Genomic DNA, 26500 nt, shown 5'->3' with positions numbered 1-26500 from the left:
CGAATGGATAGATTCATACATAGCATGAATATATCCATGGCCGCCGTTGCCACCCGGACCCTTTTCAGGCACCTGAATTACAGCGGTGGGGGGTGTTTTTGAAGCACCTGATTAGAGCCACAGGCTCTAATATGCTTCAAAATAGCTAGAACTGCGAGCGCCATGCTAGTCACTCGCAGTTCACCCAGGTGTGTTAGGAAAGCGAATGAATATTCGCTTTCCTAACACTGAACCGCCCCTCCACAAATCAGGTGCTCGGGTCTGTTACCCCTCAACGAATTGGCTGAAACGGCGAGTGAGTGATTAGCTGGCAGTGCCCATATAGCCGAAGTAGCAGTCCGGGGATTTGAAAACCCTTCTTTTCTTTCTTTTTGTAGGGCAAATTGCATATTTGGAAGTATATTTATAGAAACATTATTGGGTTAATTTACTAAAACTGAAGAGTGCAAGTTCTTGTGCAGCTCTGCACCAGATTTTGCACTCTCCAGTTTTGGTAAATCAAGATCTCTCTCTCTCTCTCTGCATATCGCTATATCTCTCTATATATACTGTTGATATATATATCTATCCCCCACTTTTAGGTACACAATGGGGTTTATTTACTATCGCTGGAGAGTGCAAACTCAAGCACTTAACCACTTGACATCCTGCCCATTGTCAAATGACGTCCACCATTACTAGTAAAAAAATAAATAAAAATGCAATAAACATATCCCCTATTTTGTAGACGTTATAACTTTTGCGCAAACCAATCAATATACGCTTACTGTGATTTTTTTTACCAAAAATATGTATACGTATCGGCCTAAACTGAGGAAAATATATATTTTTTTTATAATTTTTTGGGGGATATTTATTATAGAAAAAAGTTAAAAATATTAAATTTTTTTTTCAAAATTGTCGCTCTATTTTTGTTTATAGAGCAAAAATTAAAAACCACAGATGTGATCAAATACCACCAAAAGAAAGCTATATTTGTGGTAAAAAAAAAAAAAAAGGAGCCAAATCGGCATAGGATGCATTAAGGTGGAAAAACCACAAGGGTTTACAATCCCTTTAAGCTTTGACAATAAGGCCTTATGCACACTGAAGCTGATAAACTGAAGTTTTTGGGAGTTTCGGCATTTTTTTTTTTTTTTTTTTAACAGCCCTTAAACTCCCCTCTATGTTATCCTATGTGTCCATTCACACATGGACGTTTTTTGAAGTTTATCAGCAGGGGAGTTTATGGTCTGAACGCCCTAAAAAGTCAACGGCGAAGACCGGCTAAAGAGCAAGAAGACAGCACAGAGAGAAGAACCGGAGAGGGAAAAGAATCGTCCGAGGGAGAAGACATCGTCAGAGGAGGGAGAAGAGCCAGAGGAGGGAGAAGAGCCAGAGGAGGGAGAAGAGCCAGAGAGGGGAGAAGAAAAATTGGAAAAGGATTCCAGAGCTGCCTTAATAAAAAATACTTGTCTACTGAGTTTAATTTTTGATACTTTTTTTTTTAGGTGAGTGGGTAAGTGTACAATGTTCCCCATACTCATTCACATAGGGTGGGGGGGGGCCCTTGTTAAAAGGGGGCTTCCAGATTCCAATAAGCCTCCATTCGCAGACCCCGACAACCACCGGCCAGGGTTGTCGGGAAGAGGACCTGTCCTCATCAACATAGGGACAAGGTGCTTTGGGGTATGGGGAGGCGCAGGGCCCGCCTGTCCCAAAGCTTCCAACCCCCCCATGTTGGTATGGTCGCTTGTCCCTCTTCCTGACCTTCCAGGCGTGTTCGGATAAGGGTCTGGTATGGATTTTGGGGGGACCCAGCGCCATTTATTTTCCATTTTGGTGGGGGTTCCCCTTCAGGATCCTCAGCACACAAGTCGCACCGCAAGTTGGATCATCGTGATGCGACTTCTATTCAAATGAATGGGCTCCCAAAGGGAACCATCAATTCTGAATAGAGGCAGAGAAACGTGGCTAAAAGCTAGTGCGGCTAAACGCACATTGACGCCCATGCATAACGCTGACAAAATCGCGTTCTTAACACCATTTTTTTCCTGGCATCGGTACGATATTTAAATGTCCGTTTACCAGCAGCAGTGTACATGAGGCCTAAAACCTGGAAGCTGATTGGTTTCGAACGCAGTGAGCGAGCCTGATTTTGCACTCTCCTGCTTCAGTAAATAAACCCCATGTAGACAGAAAAACAAGAACAACAGATTACAAATGCAGTCCCTCATGAATGTTTCATGTTTATAGGCCATTTTATTTGTTTCCTGGTCGGACCATCCGACTAAAAGTCCTATAGTCCATATGGTCCGACTATATCCTATTGACATGGAGGCTCTAGAAACCACTTTTAATTTCTGGTTAAAATCCATTTCTGGTTAAATCTTTAAACCATTAGTCAACTCCCTTCCCTATAGAAAGCAAAATCAGACAAGGTTGTCCCCGCTCTCCAAACCTTTGCCTTGTTTTCATGTCCTATGTGTGAAAAGATTGGAACTGGGTTGCAGAAAAATGACAGCAGGTGCCTGGACATGCCAAATATTGATTTGATTTGGATTTCTCTTCTGTTAAGTTTATTTTTGTCAATTAACAAATTAGTAAATTAACACTGCTCTTTTTTTTTTTATCAAGAAAAAAAAAAAATTATTGCACAAAATGACAAAGTACAAACATTCCGATTACAGACTCCACAAGCATTAAAGGATAAGTCCAGCCAAAGCCAAAAAGCTTGTTTGGCTGTACAGTGAATCCTTGGTATGAGAGTAACTTGGTTTGAAAACGTTTTGCAAGACAAGCAAAATGTTTTAATAAATTTTGCCTTGATATACAAGCGATGTCTTGATATAAGTCACAACTGAGTAAAAAAAAAAAAGAAGAGAGGAGACTACACGGTTCGAATTTCAAAAGAATTTCCTTTCGAAAATCGTTTAAGAATTTTGGTACAAATTTCACACCGTTAGTTGGCTGCAGCAACAGCCGATTTTCGTGCGGCAATCAAATTTGAGGAATCAAGTTGGAAATTTTTTGAAAAACAAACGATTTTCTAATCAATGATGGGAGAATCGTGCAAAAAATGTAATAGAAAAAATATTGCACATGTGCAAAAAAAAGAAAATTTCCGGAGAGAAAAGAAGATTCCCATACATGAAAATTATTTTCTGTAGCAACATGAAGATTTGGTCGGCCGAATTTTGAAAATCAATGGTGGCATCATCGGATCACAAAAAAAAAAAAAAAACAGAAAACGTTCTGATTTTGAAAATAAAATTTGTTCAAAATTTGACCGTGTATGGCCTGCTTAAGAGTAGCAATATGGTTACATTTAATGAAGGTACAACATTTAGCAACTTCTTGCTACACTTAAAGGTGCCTCTCTTCTCTTTTATACCCTGTAAAAAAAATGCATCGATCAAGTGCTTTGGATTACAAGCATTATGCTCGCAAACCAAGGTTTTACTGTACTTCTCTGGGTCACAGGACTGCAATTTGTTTTGCACTCCTGAGAGACATTTTCAGCAGAGAGCGGGCTTAAGTCCGCTCTCTAACGTCACCGAAGTCAGTCCAAGCACCGCATCATCTGGACTATGGAAGTCTGGATTCGCCAGGTGCCTGGACTGACACCCAACTCAGCCTCTCAGGGAGCCAATGAGAGCCTGAGATGCCCGCGCCACCCCCTTCACCGCTTAGCGATCCAGTGAACGAGGAAGGGAAAGAGCAGAGAGCTGTGACCAAGCGATCGCCAATGTTCGGTTGCTCTGTTTTCAGTGAAGAGGCGCCAGGGGACAGATGCAGCATTGGAAGGATGCTGCATCCACCAAGGCAAGTATGAATGTAAAAAAAAAAAAAAGAAAAAAAAAAGATTCCATTACTTCTTTTTTAAACCAGTTAAGCCCCGGACCAATATGCAGCCTAAAGACCCAAGGTGTTTTTACAGTTCGGGACTGCGTCGCTTTAACAGACAATTGCGCGGTCGTGCGACGTGGCTCCCAAACAAAATTGGCGTCCTTTTTCCCCCCACAAAAAGAGCTTTCTTTTGGTGGTATTTGATCACATCTGCGGTTTTTAGTTTTTGCGCTATAAACAAAAATAGAGCGACAATTTTGAAAAAATGCAATATTTTTTACTTTTTGCTGTAATAAATATCCCCCAAAAACATATATAAAAAAAAAAATTTCCTCAGTTTAGGCCGATACGTATTCTTCTACCTATTTTTAGTAAAAAAAAATCGCAATAAGCGTTTATCGATTGGTTTGCGCAAAATTTATAGTGTTTACAAAATAGGGGATAGTTTTATTGCATTTTTATTATTTATTTTTTTTTTTACTACTAATGGCGGCGATCAGCAATTTTTTTCGTGACTGCGACATTATGGCGGACACTTCGGACAATTTTGACACATTTTTGGGACCATTGTAATTTTCACAGCAAAAAATGCATTTAAATTGCATTCTTTATTGTGAAAATGACAGTTGCAGTTTGGGAGTTAACCACAGGTGGCGCTGTAGGAGTTAGGGTGCACCTAGTATGTGTTTACAACTGTAGGGGGGTGTGGCTGTAGGAATGACGTCATCGATCGTGTCTTCCCTATAAAGGGAATGACGCGATCGATGCGCCGCCATAGTGAAGCACGGGGAAGCCGTGTTTACATACGGCTCTCCCCGTTCTTCAGCTCCGGGGAGCGATCGCGACGGAGCGGCTATAAACAAATAGCCGCGCCGTGGTCCCGGATCGCTCCCCGAGCGGACCCGACCTCCGCATGTAGCGGGGGGGGTCCCGATCGGACCCCCCACCCGCTAATAGGCAAGGACGTACGTGTACGCCCATGTGCCTGTACGTGCCATATTGTGGACATATATGTACATGCGGGGGTCGGGAACTGGTTAAGAAGGCAAACAGGGAATCGTTTTACGCTACATAAAGTATTACCTTGTCTACATAGAATCCGTACGATTCAATCAGTGGTGTTTTCTATTCAAATAATATAGCGATACAATCTAAACAAACTCAAAGCGAAAAAAAAAAAAAAAAAAAAAACTAAAATTTGTTCAGTGTATGTATCCCTCTTATACATATATCCAGTATTCCCAATCTGCCCAAGCCTAATTGACACGCCAATAATAGAAACATTCAACCTGTTACTCCGGCCCACTGATAAACACAATCAAAACAATCTTCAAGTCTGAAGTAATCTGGCAAGTATGAGCTGAGAAGGAGCCACCCAAGGAGTCTCTAGCTATTCCTGCCCGATTTTTTGGAACTTATGGGGTGGGTTCGGTGCTGATATGTATTTTTCTCTCGAACCAAGATGATATTAAACCTGTTGAATCCACTGGTGACATCTGGGGATTTGAGGAGATAACCAGAATCTCACTATCAGCATTTTGGCTAAATAAAGAAGCCTGACAAGTGCTACATAAGTGGAAGGAGGATATAATTCTTCTAACAAACCACCCAGAATACACCTGACTGGGTTAATTCAAGTTGTACCCGATATATACTGGTAATGAACCTGATAATTTCATGCCAGTACCTCACTAGTTTGGGACATTTTCATAGCACGTTAATTCAATTTCCCTGGTGTACCTGACATTTTGGACATATAGGGGGAATACCTCCTACCCCATTTGTGGAGTTGTACCGGTGTGCAATATGCACAGTGGAGGATAAATAAGTGGGATAATTTGTGCGCAGCTGATACTGACACCAGTAGGCCAGGAGCCAAAATTTGTTCCCAGGTATCCCGTCTCTGGGGCCAACATCTACCACACATTTTTCTCTACAAGGCAACCGATCTGCGGCCTGGATATGAGTCAGTAAGCAAGCATAGATTCTAGAAATAATCCCTTTTTTTATCCAATGTGGAGAAAATAGTATTAAGAAATGGAGTCCTCGGCTTGTAATGTGGAACTTCTACCATGCATTCTGAGAGCATGACGCAATTGCAGGTACATAGAATATCGACTGCGTAGTAAAGGGAACACTCTACAGATTTGGTCAAGAATTTCACTTCTTGCCCAGTAAAAAAAGCTATGATACGTATTTAACTCCAGCTTCTAGCCATACAGAATAATTCAGAAGCTTATACCCAGTTCATTGTAGGACCTGTTGCGCCATATAGGGGTACAAGCAAGAAAACTGGCAATCGACAGACCACGCTTTAACTCTAGCCAGAGTTTCAGCTATAGCTGCACTGTGGGGCAATTGAAAGGCATCTCTGGCAGGCCCATTTCCAGCTGAGACATAGCGGAGAACTCCAATAAAGGGGCAAATCAACAAGGTCCTAGAAGGGTCAGCCCCGATTGGAAGATCCCACCCAGCCAGATGCTGCGACTGGGCCTCCAGAAAATATATAAGGAAATGTGGGACCGCCTATTTTAACCCACACTTCTCTATTTCCAAATGAATGCTCGATATTGGAAATCTATCTGGTCAAACCAATATTTAGGAATCCATATAGGGGCATTGTGGAGAACATACAACAGTGGAGAACATACAACAGTTGAGAAGCCCACAACATTTTGTTGAGGTTGGCTCTACTAGTAACAGATAAGGGTAATTTACACCAGCTAGAGCACTTCTGCTTGGATTTTTGTAAAATGGGTTTAAGGTTTAGTGGTTCATAGTCCCCAACATTCCTTGTCACAGTGATACCCTAACACTTCTATTTCTGAAAGCATTCTTAATTTACAGCATTTTTCCACAACTGTCAAAGACTTTTGCACAGCACTCAACAACTCAGACATTGCGTCACATTACTCATTCATAATAAAGACCGCTCCACAAAACTGACCACTTTTGAACACATCTGTAGTTACATGCTATTATAACCTAAAATTATTTCCATATTCTTCTCCCATCTTAGCCACATATCCTCTCCTACTACACACTGTTACATTGCCAAATAGGAGAAAGATCTATAAGCACAGCAAGACAAAGGAAGACTGGTCAGAGACTTGATCTACAATCACTACTTATACAATCAAGGTTTCAACTCTGGAGTCTGCCTTTAAGGTCTTAACCTGATGGTACTTTGTACCCTCCATGGTTGCATACATACTGTATACATAGCTCCCCAGCCATTACTTCAGAGGCTGTCAAGACAGTCATTGATGTCCTACACATCTGATGGACCAGTCTAATGCTTAGCAGATTCTGGACCAGGGTTTTTACTTAAACAAATGATTTAACACTCAAATTCCCAAGTATGAGGCTAGGGGTATTTCAGACCACTCCCCTATAGCACCAAATTTTTATTTTAGGACTAGTCCCGGGTGTACTCTATGGAAGGTGAACCAATATTGGTTGTCACCTTTTTCTTCATCTGAAGGAATTGTGACTGAATTGATTACATACCAGAATATAAACAGAACCTCAGTTTCACTTCTAATATATTGGGATGCAATGACAGCGCATCTTTGAGGTCTCCTTATTGCACAGATATCAAAAATTAAGAAACAATCTAGGCAATGAGAAAACACTTTAGCTGATAATATGATAAAGGCCGAACTTCTATATATAACTAATCCAAATGAAGACACTAAAACAGAATGGCTTCATAGCCAACTACATTGTGCAGCAGTGGCTAAGAAGAAAGCAGAAAATAAAAGATTTTTCCTACAACAACCATATTTTGAGGAGGGAGAGGGGACAGGACATCTAAGGCAACTATTGTTAAAGCTCAGCGGCTGGCAACATATATAACGGAAATGCAATCATCTTTAAATAAGAGGGTTGATACTATTTGAGGTATTCAGGGAATTCTATCAGGTACTATATAAAAAGTAGGGCATCCTATCCGGAGTAGTCCCTGAGTAGATTCTTTGATACTATTAATTTACCAAGTATCTCAAATGATGGGTGGCTTTGGAGGCCCCATTAACATTGGATGAGCTAAGAGAAGCAGCATCTAATTTACCCAATAAAGCACCGGGACCAGATGGCCTTCCAGGGGAAGTATATAAAAAATATGGGAAGGTTTTGTTACCTGAATTGCTCAATGTCTTTAATTATTCCATGGAAGTGGGTCCATTACCCCCCTCTATGACTGAAGCAGTAATCATTATCTTGTTGAAACCTGGTAAGGACCCAAGTAATCCTGACTCATACCACCCAATATCTTTGTTAACATCAGACATCAAGCTGCTGGCAAAGGCATTGGCGATAAGATTATCAAAATGCATTTAGAATTTAATCCATTGTGACCAATCAGGCTTTATCCCTAATAGATCCACAGCAAAAAATATCCGATGTCTATTTTAAAATCTACAACTCCCAACAGACAATATCGGTCACTCGATGCTGCTAAAGCATTTGACAGGATAGAGTGGGTCTTCTTGTGGAACTGCTTAATGCGATAAATGGATACAACTTTTGTATGACTCCCCAAGTGCAAGGGTACAGGTGAATGGGTGTTGATGGGCCCCTTTCTCATTGACCAGAGGGACAAGGCAGGGATGGCCTCTATCCCCGCTTCTTTTTACTCTTTGGCCGTTGAAACATTGGCTGAGGCTATCCGCTCCTCTACAAATGTTGTCAGATTTCGCAGATTTACAGGTGAAAATAAGATAGCACTCTATGCGAATGACATTTAAGTGTTTCTGGGGGATACGGGGCCATTCCTGTCCGCAGTTATGTCCTTAATAGAATTGTATAGATCCTTTTCAGTATTAAGCCCTGGTTCACACTGGGTACGATTTGGAACGATTTGAGATGTGATTTGACATGTCAAATCGCATCTCAAATCGGCGGCAATTGTCGGCAATGGCACTGTTCGAATCAGTGCGACGCCGCATCTGCGATTTCAAAAAGTAGTTCCTGTACTACTTTTTGCGATTTCGGGCCGCGATTTACATTAAATTGCGGCCGAAATTGCAGCAAAATCGCAGCCGCGAAATCGCGGTAAAATCGCGCATTTTACCGCGATTTTGAATTTGCAGCAGTGTGAACCTAGGCTTAATATTAACTGGGAAAAATCCGTAATGCTGCTTTTGGACCATCCACACCAGGTTCATCCGATAGCCCTGGTTACATCATCCAAATATTTGGAAGTGGGAATTACATCAAATATCACAGAATACACCAACAAGAATATACTTCCTTTTATTTTCAAATTTAGACAACTGAGCAAAACATGGAGTAAATTCCCACTGTCAATGGTAGGGAGGGCGAATTTGGTGTGCATGCCCCAGATGCTATATGTATTACACAACTCCCCCATATGGTTGACGTTGCGAGTATTTAGGACCATCGATTCAGTTTTTAGGGACTTTGTGTGAAAGGTGGAAAACCTATAATTAGATTAGAAACATTACAACAGCCCATAGATAAGGGCGGAATTGCGATACCTATCCCAAGATTATAATTTATTGCATCATAATTATGACACTGGCATGGCTGGGAGGTAGTGGACATGCAGGACCCTACAAAGAAGATAATATCACAATTTAAAAAACATCCTTTAGTTCAACTAATAGTAGCTAACCACTTTTATAATAAAAGAAAATTACCTACTTTTTATTTAATTCATAGGGTATGGGGAGCAGTCCGAACTATTATTCAAAATAAGGGCTATACGAAACATTTACCTATATGGGACAACTACTAACTTTATGAACTGAATAGACTTTTTGGATTGGAAAAAAGTGGGTATAATATTCTTGTATCAGTTATATGAAGGGGACATTTTACTTCCTTTTACTATATTAAAAGACCGCCATCAGTTAACGAATAAAAACTTCTACCAATATCTTAAAATACGCCACGCATTACAGACTAATGCCGCGTAGACACGGACATTCCGATAACAAAACCGTGGATTATACCTCAGACAGGAGGCTCATATCTTATGCATTATCTTTCTTTAATAATGCCCATAGCAGAAATACAGTAAACATTTATTGTAACTTAAAAGAAAAAATTCAAAGAACTACCCTTCCCAGCAGTCCCTGGGCCAGTGTAGCCCCTCCCAGACCATAATCTATATAAGGGACTGTCTGAGGTAACCTATTCCTCTTTCTTTCTGCTCATGGCAGAGCACACAAGATAAGTATTTCATGTACCTTTATTATTTACAAGATAGGTATTTCATGTACCTTTATTATTTACAGGATAGGTACTTCTTGTATCTTTATTATTTACAAGATAGGTGTTTCATGTACCTTTATTATTTACAGGATAGGTACTTCTTGTATCTTTATTATTTACAAGATAGGTGTTTCATGTACCTTTATTGTTTGATTGTATATATGGTCTCTGATACGGGTGATTTTGTTCAGTCTTGACTGATATGTTTGAGGTATTGTGGAACATGGGGAGTTTCCCTGGAATTCCTCCCTGATACCGAATGCCCCGGTGTCAGGTATTTTGTCGGAATTGATTGTTCTGTACTGGGGGTTCTCCCTGCTATCCCCCGTTTCTGCGCTTTATTTCTGTCTGCCTGACACCGGAGCGGTGTCAGGCAGATATGTTTGAGAGGCCACGTTTGTTTGTTTCCAATTCTTTGATTCTTTGTTCAGGTTTTTTCCCTTTCTTTGACACCGGAGCACTGCGGCGTCCGTGCGGGATCCGCGCTGTTTTTCATTCGCTCCCTCGGCGGGCACCATGCCTGGACAACTGTTTCCCCCCCCCCCTCCCTCCCCACGCTCTCCTTCGCGCGCTCAGTTGGGGGGCGGGGTCTCCGCCGCGGCCGCTCCTCTCTTTCGGTGCCTCTCTCGGTATCGAGAGCGAGACGGGGGAGAACAGTTTTCATCGACCGTTCCGTCCCTCACAACCTCGGGCCAATAAGAACTCCAGAGGCCGTAGTCTCGCGAGACTTCGCCTCTGGAGTTAGAATCTCGTCAGGCTCCCCTCACACCGCAGGATGTCCTTCCCAGCGGTGTCGTAGCCAGGAACCTGCTGCTGTTTCACCATGCTTTCAACCACTAGATGGCAGTACATCTTTTCAGATATATATATATAAATATATATATTTCATTCCAATGAATCAATATCTAATAAATAAATATAAATAAATAAATTAAATTAAATAATTTAAATAACCGAATCTACAATAAATAATTCAATATATACTCAAATTATATTTCTGGGGAATTTATTCCCTAGAACATATACCTTATTTATCCTAATAAATAAATAATCAATATGTAGATAGATCAATAAATCAATAAATTAAATAAAGAAATTATAGCATGTTTATCTCCGGGGAATTTATTCCCTACAACATACTCCTAATAAATAATGTATTAAATAACTATCTAAGGATTGAATGAATAAATACATTTATTATTAATGATATTATTATTAATATATATTATTACTTATAATATATAACTAAATCCATTATTCAATTTTACAAATAATAAATTATAGATGGATTATACAAATTATATATTCATTATATAAATAAATTATACAAATATGTATAAAAAATTGTATTGAATTGTACAAAGATTCTACAATTTAATGAATATCATGGCATTGTTCATGCCGGTACCCCGGATAGGGTGGACACAGTCCCAAATCTCAACAGTGTTACACAGTTGCCAAAACTGATCGGTAGACCAATCTTTACGACCATGGCGTCGGTTACCCCCGCCTGCACACCATATGCCCGGACCATCCGGCAACGGTCTACCGCCCCTGAGAAGGGCTGGGCGTTCCAAAACGCTGCCACATTTCTGTGGCCCTTGACTCCCCGACAGGGGAAGTAAATAATATGTCCCAGGCAGTACCCTACCTGGACTGCCGACCCACTGCCCTCCCAGACTCCGACCGACCCCCGAGCCTCGGGGAGATGCACATGCAGAGGCAGCGATCCGTTAGACGGACTAAGCCAGACCCATTCGTGGACTCTTCCAGAGTTGTCCGCGGAGTCTGAGGCGGCTAACACCTTGAGTCTGAGATTGTAGATGATGAGAATGATGATGAGTGTTAGGGCAGTGGGCACATGGCGCTCTATGACGCCAACCCTGTTCCCAGGGTGACACTCTATGGATTCTCGTAGAGAGCCATTATAGATCCGGGGGCGATATGCCATCCACACTCCGATGACTGGGCACCTCCGCCCGAGGTGATCCAATATATCACATAATGGACCCGGAGATCGGTCGAAAAACTCACCGAATCATTTTCAGGGCGTAACCCCCTTCCTTTACCATTTATGGCTGTGCACACTCCCGAGGTGAACCCCATACCCTGGGGGTATCCCACCATACACGGGAAATCCCCCAAGCTGGGAATAGAGAGGTCCTTCGGATCATACAGACCAGGGCCTTGGATCTTTGGGACCTATCACCATCATCCCACACCTTAGTGAGCAGGCCACGCCGCTGAACAGCCGACTGACCTGTCCCAAATCGGGGCTGGGCCCAACGGGCGGTCGCCTCCTGGGATGCGTGGACACTACGGGTCCGACTGGACACCGCCGCTCGAATCTTAACGTGGCTTGTTCCCCAGCTGTCTCACCTAGCCGAATCAGACCCCGGTCCGACCACCGAGGGCAGGCTAGTCGGGATCACGCTGATTAAGTTATTCCAAGACGGTAGGGCTCTATTCCATCCCGGATGAGCCCAAACGTCATCAAAGTCTAACACGGTACAGTGCCGGTCTATCAGGATTATAGGACCGGAGATGGACCTAGTCCCTCTTTCCTCGGTCTTCAGACCTGAACACCGCCCTAATAGACAACAAATTGCAGGGCCTCTGGTTCACCCAAACGATAGTGAGGACGGGCCCGCTCTCCCCGGGTTTCCCCAACAACGTCTTCCTGGCCCGGTAGTAACTTGAGAAATCTCTCGTAATTACTGTATACAGTGACGACATTCTGCGACACAAAGGGTGAGGTTGATTATCTACTTGGACGACCTACTCTTAATGGCTCGTACCCCTCGCCTGGCGAACGAACACGCCTCCGGGACAGTTCCCCATAGATCACGGGGAATCTATCCTCTCCCCATCTCAGGAGGTAGAGTTTTAGGGTTCTTGGTGGACACCAACCTAGTGATCCTTCGGCTACCCATGACCACTTGGCCGCCATCTGCACGAGGTCAGTATCGTGCTGGGCTAACGACGGGTATCCTTACGCGGACTGGCTCGCCTGGTCGGCCTGTTTCCGGCGTTAATCCAGGCCATTTGTCCAGCTTCTTTTCACTATCGAGACCTTCAGAGTCTCAGTCCCTACGTCTTTGCCAGGGGCTTCACTGTGCAGACGTCGTCACTCTGGACACGGAAGCCATAATTGAACTACGGTGGTGGCTACGTCAGGTCGACAGACGGCACGGCAGGTCCACCTGCAACTCCACGACGGATTCATCTTGGAATAGGTTGCCAACCACCTCGGTTGGGGTACTCAATGCGGTCCCTCGTCCACAGGAGGGGCGTGGCCCACAGCGGAGTCTCTGCTGCACGTTCACACGTGGAAATCCTGACGACCGTCTTGCCATCAGGACTCTAATGCCACACACGTCCACCTACGGTGTGTTCTTGCGTATGGACACCGTATCCGCGGTCCAGTACGACCTTCGCTTGGGGGGTCCTTGACCCAAAATCCTAACGGATCTAGCAAGATCTCTGACATTTCTGCCTGGAACGCGACATCGTTCCAGCTGCGAAATGTACCCCAGGCACTTCCGCTATGGTGTTAGATTGGAATTCTCGTTACCCGCCCATTTCCATCGACTGACGACTGCACCGGTCAGTGTTCCTGGCCCTTGCTCCCTTATGGGATCCTTTCTCTCCCCAGTCTGTACGGGGGATCTGCACCCTCTCTTCACGACGCACGTCCTACTTCTCTTCGCATGGTTGGGTTTTCGGGGTGTCGGTCACGGACAGCGACCTTTTCTTTTATAACGGGGGTTCCACTTGCCTTGATCTAGGCCTTGGGACTAGATATACATTTCGATCATCCGGAGGACTCTGGGTTAGTTGGTGATCAACGACAAGTTAACCTCATGAAGGCGTTCGTCTGAGATGACCAACTACCTGGTGGACTCGTTGAGTCCGGGAGGTCCTATAGCTCCCCTGCGCCTTCCGCACTGCGAACTCGGACTACCGCTCCCTTGTAGACTTACTACCGGTGGGATAACACCCATGGTGTACCGACTTAGTAAGCGGTAAGTTTCAACGCCCATCACACCCAGGGTATCAACGCTCTTGGGAGGTGATCAGTGGTCCTGACCACGCGCCAGGACTGGGGGGACAATCTCACTCTGTCGGAGGTTATTGTCGTTTGAGCTACTGCCCCCTCGTGTCTGATTCCGTCAGACGCATATCGGGTGTCACGACGTTGGCCATTCCAGGCGTCGGATCCCTCCTCGGAGAGTCTGGGTTTTTCCGTCGTGAGTAGGACAGCGGCGGGACTTCATCGGTTTTTTCTACCCGTTCTTCCCCGCACATCGTACTCCGTTGTCTACGGATTTCTTAGTCCTTCACGGTCCCACTGCGATCTTCGCATCTCTTCCTACTCCTCATTCCTACGCTAAACCTCAGTTTCCGGTTTCCTCAGCTACGCTAGCCAGAGGGGTACGATCAATCATGGAAATGGCAGGGTCTTACGTAACCCCGTTGGGCGCCCACCCCTCCAGAGGAGCGGTGGCTCCTAGGTCATCACCCCGGGCGGCTCCCTATAGGATTTACGGCTAGCGGCGGACTGGTAACCACGATTGCTTTCCGCCAATTCTGCTTGGATCGGAGGAACACATATCTATATCAATTTTGTAGTTGTTTCATTTGTTATCATCTATATATGCATTGTTATAGCTTTGAACTTGCATAAGATATGAGCCTCCTGTCTGAGGTATAATTCGAGATTTTCCTAGCTTGTGACGGAAAATATTGATTATATGAAGACAGGAGGCGAGTATCTTCCCTCCCGACCCAACCCTGTCACAAGGTTGTCTCTCTCTCGTTCTAGACTGTTGAACCACACACTCTGCAAGTCGGAGGCTGGTACGCCCCGGGAGTTCGTTTTCACTAACCCCGTCGGGATTGCTGTTCCGTTTCGATCCATGGGTTTAGTTCACCGCAGATGGAGGCTCCTACTACGTTCCAGATCCGGAGTCGGGATGCCGTTGACTGAATCCGTTGGTCCATGTTCCTGAAGACGACTGACCGGTCGGCTCCGAATGGTTTTGGTTTTCCTATAGTCCCCGTTGGGATGAAGTTGGTCCGTGTTGGCCTTGTCCTTTCGTTTCCTCCAGATTCAGATGTTGTGTTCCGGTCAGAAGGTTCCCGGCAGCCGCGGAGATGTCTAATTGGACTTTCGGTTCCTGTTTACACTAATTTGCATGAAGAAAGAGGAATAGGTTACCTCAGACAGTCCCTTATATAGATTATGGTCTGGGAGGGGCTACACTGGCCCAGGGACTGCTGGGAAGGGTAGTTCTTTGAATTTTTTCTTTTAAGTTACAATAAATGTTTACTGTATTTCTGCTATGGGCATTATTAAAGAAAGATAATGCATAAGATACTCGCCTCCTGTCTTCATATAATCAATATTTTCCGTCACAAGCTAGGAAAATCTCGAATTTTTTTCCAACAGAATGTTGGCTCAAACTTGTGTTGCATACACACAGTCACACAAATGTTGTCGGAAATTCCGAATGTCAAGAACGCAGTGACGTACAACACGCACGACGAGCCAAGAAACATTAAGTTCAAAAGGCAGTGCGGCTCATCTGCTTGATTCCGAGCATGCATGGATTTTTGTGCGTCCAGCTCTCAAACATTTGTTGTCGGAAATTCCAACAGCAAATGTCCGCTGAAGCATACACACGGTCGTAATATCCAACCAAAAGCTCACATCAAACATTGGTTGTCGGAAATTCCGATCGTGTGTACGCAGCATCAGAGCTCAAAAATCCAACTACAGTATAAACACTCTAAAATACTATCAAAGGCAACTTTGGTTTCTTGCACAAAACAAGGATTCATAGGAGATCTTTATTCTAATTTACAAATAATAGAGAACACTGAAAAACATAAAAATTGTTTTGCCAGGTGGCAAGGAGACAGAGGATCTAGATAAGTCCTAGATCAGAGGACTGGACACATGCCCTGGAAACACTTTCCAGGACATCCTTTCCTCCCTCCCAAAGATTATCGATTTTTATCATACACATGGCTCATTATACCCCACAAACTCTATGCTTGGAGAAAATATATAAAACACAATTTTGCCCACGATACTCTTTATATAATGGAGAAAAGAAGGGGTATCCCCTAAATGGACTTTAAAGGCACAAAGATATAAGCCACATATTGAATTTTTATATATATATATATATATATATATATATATATATATATATATATATATATATATATATATATATATATATATAAATATGATTTATTATGCATATACAAAATAATGTACATTAAAATTGGACTATGTATAGAATGAATACAAAACAGAATGAGAAGAACAACCAAATATAGAGAGATAAAAAAGGACATGATTATCCAAATGGCACCCGACATTTCAGAGAGACAACTCTCTTTCCTCAGGGGTATAAGGAAGAATCAGCCAGCTATCAATAAAGTGTACAATAATGGATTAACATAAGATATCACAAAATATATCAGAAATGGAATTTGCAACAGAGAAGTATCATATCAATACTCTACATGCATAATATTCAATTTAAACGTTTAAAAACAGAGAAAGATGAGCAGCATAGCGCCCTGGAGCTACTGGTGCGTCCAATGGTTAGTAAGTATAGCTGAATTGTCGCTAGGTGCCCGCTAGCGTCCCCATCCAGCACTACTGGAATCAAACCAAAAACTAGGCCCTGTAATGTAATAGGTTAATTTTAATATATGTGACCCCAAGAGTGCTTGTGGGAATTTACATTTAAATATTCAACATACCTGCCAAAACTGAATAAACTGTGCCGCTATAGCTAGTACCCACTGCAGGAAAAATAAATACAATGCAGGGGTGGGCTCAAAGTAACATAAAATGTATGGTAAAAGGCTGTGGCCGTGAGATGATGTCGGGTCAGTTGTAAACCCCTAGTCGGTGTCATTCACTGACTAGAGTGTAAAAAATTATATATAAAGAGGGGCATACTAGTAGATGGTATGGGTTGAATTCAAAAATAGAGAAATGGCATAAAATTGCCTAATAGTCTTTCAAATCTCCCTGAATTTATACCAATAAAGGAGAGAGCAATGATAATAGTATGGCTGCATGAAAGATAAATGGAGGAACAAGCCTGCCGTCATTAGTATCCAATTCTTAATATGTGGTCTAATGTGTGTGTATGTATATATATATATATATATATATATATATATATATATATATATATATATATATATATATATATATATATATATATATATATATATATATATCATCATCACATATTAAGAATTGTATTTCACACCTTACAACACTGAAGAAAGTACACTTTGCTACAATGTAAAGTAGTGAGTGTACAGCTTGCACAACAGTGTAAATTTGCTGTCCCCTCAAATTAACTCAACACACATCCATTAATGTCTAAACCACTGGCAACAAAAGTACAGGTCACCTGGCTCATATACAGGGAAGAGGACTGGGTCAGGTCATTGGTGAATGAGCCTGCTGCAATTTACACTAAAACATTCCAGAAACGCCCCAACAAGATGGTCACCTTGGGATTATCAGAGGCTACTGTTCCCAGTGGACACAAACAAGCAGCCCAGTATTAAAACACATTATGTAAATTCAATTTAACATAACTCCAACAGCACATGCCAATTAAAGCAGAACTTTACCCATAACAACTTGATAAAATATAATGTTCTTTAGCAAGGAATATGCATGCCACATTAATAATTGTGCTACCAAAATGAGTGTTTGCTGTAAATTGCGTCCACCATTGAGATGAACGGAGCATGTGCAGAGCAGGGTGAGGCAGATTATTACCAAATTTTAAGCTATATAGGCGCTTATTTTAACCACTTTAACCCCAGAAGGATTTGCCCCCTTAATGACAGAGCATTTTTTGCGATACGGCACTGAGTCGCTTTAACTGACAATTGCGTGGTCGTGCGACGCTGTACCCAAACAAAATTGATGTCCTTTTTTCCCCACAAATAAAGCTTTCTTATGGTGGTATTTGATCACATCTGCGGCTCCCGCGGCATGCCCGCTATCCTGCTTTTACGGACTGATGTACAGGTGCATCAGTTTGTGCAGGAAAGCCGACCTGCCGCAGTATATCTGTGTGAGCAGGTCAGCAAGTGGTTAATGTTTTACATAGCTATACCTGCAAAAGGGGCCAGCCTAAAATAATCTAACAGGACTTTTTTGACTAAATTTCCACTTGAAGGTAGAGCTGCACGATTCTGGCCAAAATGAGAATCACGATTTTTTTGCTTAGAATGAAGATCACGATTCTCCCACGATTCTCATGGTGTAAAATCTTTTACATTCATACAAAAAAAAAAAAAAAAATGGGCTAACTTTACTGGCTATTTTTTTTTTTTATTCATTAAAAGTAATTCTTTCCCAAAAAATTGCATTTAAAAAGACTGCTGCACAAATACAGTGCAACATAAAATATTGCAACAACCGCCATTTTATTCTCTAGGGTCTCTACTAAAAAAATATATACTGTTTGGGGGTTCTTAGTAATTTTCTATAAAAAAAAAAAAAATTATGATTTAACCAGACTTTGACTTTTGTCTGAGAGCAGACAGGAAATTATTTGCATACCAAAGTGCAGTGAGAAAATTCTTTTCATGTCAAAGATCTTCAAACCCTGTGTCAAGAATCGCAAGAGAAAAAGATTGTGATAACGATTCTTGACGATTAATCGTGCAACTCTACTTGAAGGTATCTTAAAAAATTGCAGTTAGATAATTTTGGTACAAGAATATCATTTATAATAACAACTAGTCAACACAAAGGAGGTAGATTACAGTAATAAATTAAAAGGAATATCCCTGTGCTACTCTATGTGATCTAATGTGTATATATCAATCACAGCCAGTGAGCCAATGAGGAGAGATCGAGGGTGGAATCTGAGCTGCTATTCTGTCTTATGAATGCATAGAGCTGGGCTTGGAAGCGAGCACGCACCAGTGCCCCCATAGCGGGCAGTTTACTATAGGGGCACTGGTTAAGTGGGCAGAGTCGGGAGCACTGGCGGGGGACCCGAGAGTAGGAGGACTGGGGCTGCTCTTTGCAAAACCATTGCACAGAGCAGGTAAGTATAACATGTTTGTTATTTAAAACAAATTTATCTAAACCCTTGGATGTCACTTGAATCTTTTACAATAAATAAAAATACAGATGGCACGAAAATAAAGCTGTCCAAGACTAGACTAACTATTTGCTTTTTTTTTTTTACATTGCCATGCTGTTTTTGGGTAGTCGCCTTAATGTTCCTGTTGAACCTATACATATTACCATAGCAACAAGTCATTTTCAGGATAATCTGCACAAACTGATTGATGACAGCAGTAATGGAGATAATTGTTCTCCATAGAAGCACAATCCAGGCTGTCAAACGGTGGCTGGCAATTTAAATGGACAGAAAACATCTGTTCTAAATGAAATGTTTTGCTACAAATATAGAAGTGAGAATATGACACCAGTTAAAGATAGAACTCTCCAGTTCTATTGTACTTTTAATTACCGTGTTTTTTAAATTTTACAAACTTTTGTTTGGTTGCAAAATATTTTCAACAAATCTTAAAAAAAAATTAAAAAAATAAACAAGATAATACAAGTAAGAAATAGCGTCTTGGTTGCTTAGGTGCATCTGGAATTTCAATAGTTGAGTCACCCAGATATAAGCACCATGGGACCCAGTATTCCCAGGTTGAGTTGGGGTAAAGGAAATAAATGGGGGGGGGGGCGTTGGTGTTGGGTTACAAAAAGGAGCAGAGGAGGAGAGGAAAGTGGATGGGACAAGGGCATGGATTTGTATACACCATTATTTCGCTTCTGGTTCCAATGCTGAAATATTTAAGATGAGGGAAAGGAGCAAGAAATGGGAACCTTTATAAGGCCTTGTCTGGATGTAAAGGGGGGAGTAGTGAGAGAAAAGACATGGTGCACGGGGTCCCAGTGGTGGGTTCCTCACAGGACGGTCATACTTTTATGAAAAGAGTCGGATGGTGATATTGAATTTCTCAACTCCACACCCTGAGCAACCTGTCATGAGTATCGTTGAGGATGCCCATTGACAAAAAAAGAGATTTTTAATACAGCTTACCTGTAAAATCTTTTTCTTGGAGTACATCACGGGACACAGAGCGGCATTCATTACTATATGGGTTATATGGAGTACCTTCAGGTGTAGACACTGGCAATCTCAAACAGGAAATGCCCCTCCCTATATAACCCCCTCCCATAGGAGGAGTACCTCAGTTTTGTAGCAAGCAGTATGCCTCCCAAAATGGTCCTCAAAAAAGAGGGGTGGGAGCTCTGTGTCCCGTGATGTACTCCAAGAAAAAGATTTTACAGGTAAGCTGTATTAAAAATCTCTTTTTCTTTATCGTACATCACGGGACACAGAGCGGCATTCATTACTATATGGGATGTCCCAAAGCAATGCTTACAATGAGGGGAGGGAGAACATCTCCAAGACAAAAGGATTTAATTTAGAGATATACTCAAATCATAATAAATCCAACTTAGTTGAGAAAAATAAAATTTTAAAATTTAACTCGAACAAGAGGAGCCCCCGGAATCCGAGGGTCTCAAACTGCAGCCTGCAGCACTGCCTGCCCGAAGGCAGTATCAGTATTCCTTCTTACGTCCAACTTGTAGAATTTTGTAAACGTGTGGACAGAAGACCAGGTTGCCGCCTTGCAAACTTGAGCCATAGAGATCTGGTGGTGTGCTGCCCAGGAGGCGCCCATGGCTCTAGTAGAATGAGCCTTTAATGATACTGGAGGAGGCAACCCTTTCAAGCCGTAGGCCTGAGTGATTAATTGCTTAATCCACCTAGAAATGGTGGACTTTGCAGCTGCCTGCCCCTTCTTGGGCCCATCCGGTAGAATGAACAGCACATCTGTCTTCCGGATCTTCTTTGTAGCTTTAAGATAGGCCTTCATGGCCCTGACAATATCCAAGGTATGCAGCAACCCTTCCTTTCTGGAAGTAGGTTTAGGGAAGAAGGATGGTAATACCAAATCCTGGTGCAAATGAAAACTGGATATGACCTTCGGAAGGAAGGAAGGATGAAGGCGGAGAACGACCCTGTCCTTATGAAAAACAAGATATGGTTCCTTACAGGATAAGGCTGCCAGCTCCGAAACTCTTCTTGCGGAAACTATGGCAACCAAAAATACTAACTTCCTTGTCAGTAGAACCAAAGGAATATCAGCCAACGGCTCAAACGGTTGTTTCTGTAAACTTGACAGAACAAGATTTAAATCCCACGGACAAAGCGGGGATTTAACTGGAGGTCTAATACGTAAGACCCCTTGAAGGAAGGTCTTAACCAGCGAGTGGGTGGCCAGCGGCCGCTGAAACCACACTGACAGAGCAGAAATCTGTCCTTTGATTGTGCTTAATGCCAATCCTTTATCCACTCCTAGCTGGAGAAAACTTAATACTCTATCGATGGTAAATTTGCGAGAAAGCCATCGCTTGGACTCACACCAGCCTACATAGGCCTTCCAGACCCTGTAATAAATCACCCTAGAGACCGGTTTCCTGGCTCTGATTAGGGTAGAGATTACTTTCTGAGACAGACCTCTACCCCTGAGAATCAGGGATTCAGCTTCCAGGCCGTCAAATTTAGATGCCGTAAGGCAGGGTGGAGGATCGGACCTTGCGATAGCAGGTCTGGCCGTAGAGGAAGAGTCCAAGGGTCTCCCACTACCATCCTTAAGATTAGTGAGTACCATGCCCTTCTGGGCCATGCTGGAGCTACCAGGATGACTGGTATGTGCTCCACCCGGATCCTGCGCAGCAGGCGGGGTAGTAACTGGAGCGGGGGAAACGCATAAAGAAGTTTGAACTGATGCCAAGGGCAAACCAACGCATCGGTTCCGCAGGCCATCGGATCCCTTGAGCGGGACATGAACCTGTCTAGTTTCTTGTTGAGTCTCGATGCCATGATATCCACGTCCGGCACTCCCCATCTTTGGCAGAGTGCTTGAAAGACTAGTGGATGCAGAGACCATTCCCCCGGCCATAGAGTCTGGCGGCTTAAGAAGTCCGCCTGAAAGTTGTCCACTCCTGGAATGAATATTGCCGATATGCAGGGCACATGAGCCTCTGCCCATAGAAGAATCAAGCTCACCTCTCTCTGAGCGGCTTGACTCCTGGTTCCCCCTTGGTGATTTATGTGTGCCACGGCCGTGGCATTGTCTGATTGAATTCTCACCGGGAACCCCTGCAATTTTGACGTCCAAGCCCTGAGGGCTAGTCGAGCAGCTCTGAGCTCCAAGATGTTGATGGGCAACTGCTTCTCTGGCTTTGCCCAAGTACCTTGGCGAGTGCAACCATCCAAAATTGCTCCCCAGCCCGTCAGGCTGGCGTCTGTGGTCACTATCTTCCAAGCCACTGGGCTGAAAGACCTCCCCTTCAGTAGATTCTGAGGGTCTAACCACCAACACAGACTTTGTCGGACTCTTGATGAGAGCGGCAACGGGATATCCAAGGCCTGTGGCCTTCTGCTCCATGCTGACAGGATGGCTGCCTGTAGGATGCGAGTGTGGCTCTGGGCGTATGGTACCGCCTCGAATGTGGCCACCATCTTGCCTAGTAACCTCATACATAGGCGAATAGTCGGTTCTTTCTTGCTTAGAACCAGTAGGATTAATTCCTTGATGGCTTTTACCTTCCTCAGAGGTAGGAACACTCCTTGTTGTTCTGTGTCTAATCTCATGCCGAGATATTCCAACTGCTTTGTGGGCTGGAAAGCTGACTTTTCTCGATTTAGGACCCAGCCGAACCTCTCGAGGTATTGGACCGTGAGGGCCACTGCTCGCTCCAAGCCGGGAGACGAGTGATCTATGACTAGGAGGTCGTCCAGGTATGCTAGGATCGTGACCCCTTGGATCCTTAGTTTGGCTAGGATTGGAGCTAGGACCTTCGTGAACACCCGGGGGGCCGTAGCCAACCCGAAGGGAAGCGCCACGAATTGGAAGTGACGCGAAGCCACCATGAAGCGTAGATATCTTTGATGTGGCTGATAAATTGGAACATGAAGGTAGGCATCCTTTATGTCTATGGACGCCATGAAGTCGTCCTTCTGGAGTGTGGCAGCTGCTGACCGCACGGATTCCATCCGAAATGAGCGGATCTTTAGATATGCATTTACCATCTTTAGGTCCAAAATTGGCCTGACATCTCCATTGGATTTTGGGATGATGAATAGGTTGGAGTAGAAACCCAGCCCCTGTTCCAGGACTGGTACCTCTACTATTACTTCCTGGGAAAGTAGATGATCTAATGCCGATCTTAATGCGGCTCCCTTTTCCGGATCGTTTGGAATCCTCGACTTCTGGAAATGAGGAGGAGGAAACCTTAGGAAATCTAATTTGTAGCCTGTGGCCACGGAAGACCGTACCCACTCGTCGGGAATGCTGGCTTCCCAAATCTCTGAAAAGAGTCGCAGCCTTCCCCCCACCTTCGTGGGTGGGGGCGCCCCTTCATAAGGTTGGCTTGGGGGCTGGTTTTGCTGGTTTGCGAAACCACTGCCTTTTGCCTCTAACAGCCTGTCCTTGTGATCTGCTGTTGAAGCCGAAGTTTGCTTTTGCAGGAGGCCGTCGATACTGCTTGGCATTAGAGGGCCCCTGCCCAGGGGAATACTGTCGTTTAAACGCAGGTCCCTGAACCTTCTTCTTAGTTGGCAAGAGAGTACTCTTGCCGTTTGAAATGGTCTGAATGTATTTATCTAGGTCTTCTCCGAAGAGTCGTCCTCCATGGAAGGGGAACCCTACCAGGAGCTTCTTGCATGGGGGCTCAGCCTCCCAGCTTTTTAACCATAAGAGTCTTCTCATATGGATAAGGGATAACGATAAACGTGACGCTTGCTGGATAGAATCCTTGATTGCGTCTACCGTAAAACATATGGCCTTAGGGACATCCGAAAATTTTTCTGCCTGCTAGGCCGGAATAAGTTTAAGCATCTGCTTAAATTGATCCGATAATGCTTGAGCGACCCCAATCGCAGCCACAGCTGGCTGTACTACTGCCCCTGCAGTAGTGAAGGAGTTCTTAAGTAGTGCTTCCAAGCGCTTATCAACTGGATCCTTGAACACCTGTATGTTTTCTACAGGGCATGTTAACGATCTGTTAACACATGAGATGGCTGCGTCCACTGCAGGAGTAGCCCATCTTTTGGAAAAATTTTCTTCCATAGGATATAGGACAGAGAACCTTTTAGGTGGTAAGAAGATCTTATCTGGCTTGTTCCAATCTTGGAACAAAATTCCCTCTAATAGAGGATGGATCGGAAACACAGCATTGCTTTGAGGCGCCCTCAGTGAGCCCAAAGCTGAAACCGTCGATACCTGGAGATCTGGTACTGGCAAGTTGAATGTCCTATGGACCAAGTCCGACAATCCTTGAATCCACCAGCTCTCCCTCAGGGAGACTGCCCCAGACTCCTCTGTATCCGGGTCTTCGATCCCTGAACCTACTTGGTCCGTGTCCAAGAGGTCGTCCAATTCCCCTGAGGAAAGGACCTCCTCTTCTGAGGGTCCGCGCTCGGGCGACGGAGATCTATTCCGCTTACTGCCCCGCATAGCTGCGGATATCATTTTTCCCATGCTTTTCTCATCTCTTTTAACCACTTAAAGACCACAGGTGTTTTTCAGATTTGGTGTTTGCAAGACTAAAACATTTTTTTCTGCTAGAAAATTACTTAAAACCCCCAAACATTATATTTTTTTTTTTTCTAACACCCTAGAGAATAAAATGGCGGTCATCGCAATACTTTTTGTCACACCGTATTTGCGCAGCAGTCTTACAAGCGCACTTTTTTTGGAAAAAATTTACTTTTTTGAATTAAAAAATAAGACAACAATAAATTTGGCCCAATTTTTTTATATATTGTGAAAGATAATGTTACGCCGAGTAAAATGATACCCAACATGTCACGCTTTAAAATTGCGCCCGCTCGTGGCATGGCGTCAAACTTTTACCCTTAAAAATCTAGATAGGCGACGTTTAAAAAATTCTATAAGTTGCATTTTTTGAGCTACAGAGTAGCTCTAGGGCTATAATTATTGCTCTCGCTCTAACGATCGCGGCGATACCTCACTTGTGTGATTTGAACACCGTTTTCATATGCGGGCGCTACTTGCGTATGCGTTCGCTTCTGCGCGCGAGCTCGTCAGGACGGGGCGCTTTAAAAAATTTTTTTTTTTGTTTTCTTATTTAATTTTATTGATTTTATTATTTTTTACACTAAAATATAAAAAAAAAAAAAAATGATCACTTTTATTCCTATTACAAGGAATGTAAACATCCCTTGTAATAGAAAAAAGCATGACAGGTCCTCTTAAATATGAGATCTGGGGTCAAAAAGACCTCAGATCTCATATTTAGGCTTAAATGCAAAAAAAAAAAAAAAAAAAGGAAAATTTGTCATTTAAAAAAATGACAGAAAAAAAATTGTCTCTTTAAGAGGCTGGGCGGGACTGACGTTTTGACGTCACTTCCGCCCAGCAGAGCTATGAGGACGGGTGGGGGCCATCTTGCCCTCACTCAAGTCCTCACTCTCCAGGCGGCAGCATCGGATCTCCTCCGCCGCTACCGACGGCTCCGGTAAGCGGCGGAGGGCGCGGAAAAGCGGCGGGAGGGGGGGGGGGCCCCTCTCCCGCCACCGATAACGGCGATCTCGCGGCGAATCCGCCGCGGAGACCGCCGTTATCGTTTACCGGACTGCCCACTGAAAACATGGATATCTCAGTTGTGGCAGCAGCTGCTGCCGTTACTGAGATATCCATGTTTAAAAAGAGGACGTATATATACAGTGGGTGGTCCTTAAGTGGTTAAAGAGGTGAGTAATACCTCCTCCGTGACCATCTTAGGGTTGGACTGACCCGCGTCAGCTCCAGCCCCAGATCCCGATGGCCCCAAGGCTCCCTGTAGGGAAAACAGCGGCATACCATGGTACAATACCGAGGTACACCTGCTACCTATTGGTATTTGGAACTATAAAAGTTAATTGTCCAAACACCTGTTTGGGGGATAAAAAAATGCTTCCTCTCCCCTAGATGACTTTTTTTTTTTTTTTTTTTCGTTTTTGTTTCAAATCCAGGAAAGAAAAAACATTCTGTCCCCCTGAGTAGTATTGCAAAGAAAAACTATGAGATGGAAAAGAAACAGCCTATTTCTAGGCTTGACAAAACAGTCCTCTGAAGACTGCAATATCCTTTCTGGCCACTGTGTGTCCTCGGCGCCCCGTGCTGCCGCTCTGGTCTTTCTCCTCAGTTCCAAAGTATTGATGGAACAAACAAGGAAGGGCCGCCCCTTCCTTTAAGCCACTGACCCGCCCTTCCCCCCCAGCAACCTCAAACAGGAAATGCCCCTCCCGACAGGGGGAGGGGGGGG

The 26500-nt window shown here is 43.5% G+C and overlaps 1 protein-coding gene across 4 annotated transcripts in view; it reads right to left on the bottom strand.

Moving 5' to 3' along the window:
- CARMIL1 (capping protein regulator and myosin 1 linker 1) overlaps window positions 1-26500 on the bottom strand; it is a 376378-nt gene that overhangs the window by 197318 nt on the left and 152560 nt on the right. The window lies entirely within an intron of this gene.

Source organism: Rana temporaria, chromosome 5 (genome assembly GCF_905171775.1).
Source record: "Rana temporaria chromosome 5, aRanTem1.1, whole genome shotgun sequence".
Classification (NCBI taxonomy): Eukaryota; Metazoa; Chordata; class Amphibia; order Anura; family Ranidae; genus Rana; species Rana temporaria.
This window is presented reverse-complemented; position numbering and strand designations above follow the sequence as displayed.